Raw genomic sequence first — 3,634 nt, forward strand, 5'->3', positions numbered from 1 at the left:
AGTGTTAGGATGGGTTGGGATGTCAGCTGTAAAATCTGTATAAAGGATAGGACCAAGGATACTACCCTGAGGTACACCAGCAGACTGAGGAAACAGGGATGAATAAGCCCTGTTGTGATTTTCTTGAAATAACCTGTCTGAGAGATAAGAACGGATAATGAGATATTATGTAGGGGGTAGGAAGTTACGGATCTTGTATTGTAGTCCTGGGTGCCAGACTCGATCAAAAGCCTGTTCTACATCAAGAAAGACTCCCGAGCAGTACATTCCGCGCAATGAAGACGAGATTACATCCACATCACGATGGCATTGCTGTGTTGATAGTGGAGTGGGATGTTCGGAATCCAAACTGGTGATCTGGGATTATGTGGTTGGAATCTAGGATGGGGTACAGGCGTTTTAAGATAAGTTTCTCAAGGATTTTTTCCATGATGGGTAACAGAGAGATAGGACGGTAGGAGGTTGGTGTTCTGGCGGCTTTCGAGGTTTGGGAATCATTGTGATTATGGATAATTTCCATGGGTCAGGAAAGTATGTGGATCTGAGGACAGCAATTTAGATGTAGGTCAGGAATATAACAGATTTTCGAGGAAGATGTTTTATAACATGCGATGTAATTAGGTCATAACCAGGAGCTTTGCGGGTTGGTAAATTCTGGATGATGTTGAATATCTCTAATGGATGAAATGCTTTAGGTGGCAGGGTCATTTGGAGTGGAGTATTCAATACTTCTTTAATGTGTTCAAGGTTGGTTGAATTAAGGATGTCAGGGTGTGGCTCAAAAGTTTTAGATAGATGCTGAGCGAATATTTGAGATTTTTAGGCCAGTAAGTAGGGCTCATGGGCGAGAGGATAGAATAACTGTTGGAGGTAGTGACACTGGACAGGATATTTCCACGGCAGAAAATTTGAATTCAAATCTCCCGCTATAGGTCACGTGACTACCGACGGTGCTGCTATCTAGTGGACACTGTCCAAACTAACAGCGCTAGTGTTGCGCTCTGGTCGCAAGTCGAGGAACTTGCTCAAAACCTCAAAAGGCTGTCTCAAAATCTCACTACTAGAATCAACAAAGAAATATTGATATAGATACTCAATGTAAATTGTAATTTTAGTTCTGGGGATGGGGATAAAATCCTGAAATATTTATTGGAAATTAATTACAAGAAAACATTTGGAATCCTTATTTCTCAAATACATCAACAAGCCTGCAACAATAGAGATTTATGTGAATATCTAATCTATATTACACTGCCGTATATTTTTTGAGTAGATTCTTTAAATTTTGGAATAATAAAAAAAAAAAAGAAACCGTTTTTTAAATTATTGCGAACTACGAACTAACCTATTAAAACACCAGACAAAATGGTCTGGAGCTCAGCTGGTCTGTTATGTGACTTCATTCTCCATTTAGCAGACCAATTAACAGACTGTCAACCATGTTAAACGTTATATATTTTTAAAAAGCTAAAGATATTTCTCCATTTAACACAACTTTTTCAATATAACAAGTTAAACCAAAGATCATGAATACCCCCATTATAGTTTCAAATTAATATTTCATTTCTTTTATTTTCTAACCTGCATGATATTCCAGTTTTATTTTGAACAATTCATTAACTCAGTTAATTTCTTAAGGAAAAAAAATGCCAACATTTCTATGTGCCAACCAACACTTAAAAGAAATTTTGCGAAAAAAACCCACATTTATCACAGATAAGCATATGTTTTAAACATATCCATAAACACAAATATCAATTTAGAGATTTTTTAGCGTAAAATCTAAACCTAAAAATTAACTGTAAACTGCACGTTTATAACAAATCTTTCCACCCACTTATAACAATATAACCAAAACAATACTCAGTTTTTTTTATAAAAAAAAACAAAAAAAAAAAACATATACTGGTTCGCCCATGTATTATGATACGAATAGAATGATAGAAAAAATTATAAAAAGTAAAGATAGTGTTGGAAAGAAGAAACCACTTGAAGCTGACGACTGTTAAAGACAGTTGAAACAACAAGCGATACGGACATGGCCAGTTCAACGCGGATCGTTCAAATATTGAATTGAATAACGGGGCTCAACACACGGCCATAGTCTAATGGTTTAATATAAACATTTTAACTGAACCTTTCCTGGTTCAAGATTTCCTCTTCTACCTCACGCCCGACTGATAAATAATTTAAAAAATATAAATTCTGTTCCATATTTTATTTTATAATTAGCAATCTAAAATTAGATATTTAGGTATATGTTTAATGAGATGAATTTATTAGCTATAAGGAAAAACTACGTGAACCCATAAGTTAAGTCTAGTGATTAAATATTTTAATTCAATATTTGTTGAATAACGTCCGTTCTAGTTTATGGCCCCAATAATTACTCCATTATTTGAAAATAGATAATTGGATGTTTAATTATAAACAAATAATGATGGTTGCTGAAAGAAGAAACTCCATGAAATTAAAATAAATAGTCTTACTACAGACAATCCGTCACGCGATATTTCTTACGTGTCATTTCACAATCATGTAACAGTTAAATTAGAAGAATATAATAGTTAAAAATAACATAAACAATGAGAAGAACACTACGATGATGCAATATTGTGCCAAGGGGTATAAAATTGAGCCATATACGATTTTTAGATCTCAACGCCTTCTAGTCGAATAAGTTCAGACAGTAAGTAATATCGATAAAATTTAATATCGATAATTTTACAATTTTGACAATAATAAAGCGACAGTAAAATTTCATTGATTCAATGGTAGACAGTAAAAGAATATAAATGATAAAATAAATAAACGCAGAATTATATCCGCTCAGATTTAGCATGTATAACCTCTCTAAATTTATTATATATTCTCAATGAAGACCTGATTATATAAATACAGTCCGTGTTCAAAGACGAATGGTAAAGGTTGTTCAATGGGATTTTTTTTAATTCTCCATTTATCAAGGTTTGTTAAATTTTATAAAAGGCGGCGTTATGGGTCCTGTCCTATACATTCTCATTACCGCAGATATTCCTCTTCATCCCGAAACCTTTCTGGTTACATGCGCTGATAATACCGCCATCTTTTCATCATTCTCAGATTATGAAACAGCAACCACAAACATACAAAGACACCTCTCCCTTATCGAAGATTGGTGTAACAATTGGCGAATTATAGCTAAACGAGTCCAAATGCAAAGATGATACCTTCACCCTCCGAAGCAGATCCTGTCCGCCATTTCATTTTAATTCCATACTAATTCCTTTCTCGGACATAGTCGGGTATCTGGGCTTCCTCCTAGATGGACTAACGTGGAATTCACACACTAGACTTAAAATACAAGAACTTAATTGACGATTTGGACAATTATATGGACAGCAAAGTAGAAAACCCTTGCTTTCAGTAGACAACAAATTACTGCTTTACAAAACTATATTAAAACCTATTTGGACTTATGGACTGTAACTGTGGTGGACAGCTAAAAACTCTAACGACCAAACCCTTTCAGTCCAAAGACCTTCGAACAATAATCGATTTTATATATATTTATATTTTTAGTATAGGTATATAAGTTAATACTCACAATGTAATTCAAATAAAAGCCACTCACTATTTTTCATTGTCTGTCATA

At 34.2% G+C, this 3,634-nt stretch overlaps 1 protein-coding gene across 8 annotated transcripts in view; it reads right to left on the reverse strand.

The window, feature by feature from the left end:
• lilli (lilliputian) overlaps window positions 1-3,634 on the reverse strand; it is a 508,119-nt gene that overhangs the window by 307,369 nt on the left and 197,116 nt on the right. The gene's annotated exons all lie outside the window — the stretch shown is intronic.

Source organism: Halyomorpha halys, unplaced genomic scaffold, assembly GCF_000696795.3.
Source record: "Halyomorpha halys isolate HHAL.00 unplaced genomic scaffold, Hhal_1.1 Scaffold644.1, whole genome shotgun sequence".
In the NCBI taxonomy this organism is placed as follows: domain Eukaryota; kingdom Metazoa; phylum Arthropoda; class Insecta; order Hemiptera; family Pentatomidae; genus Halyomorpha; species Halyomorpha halys.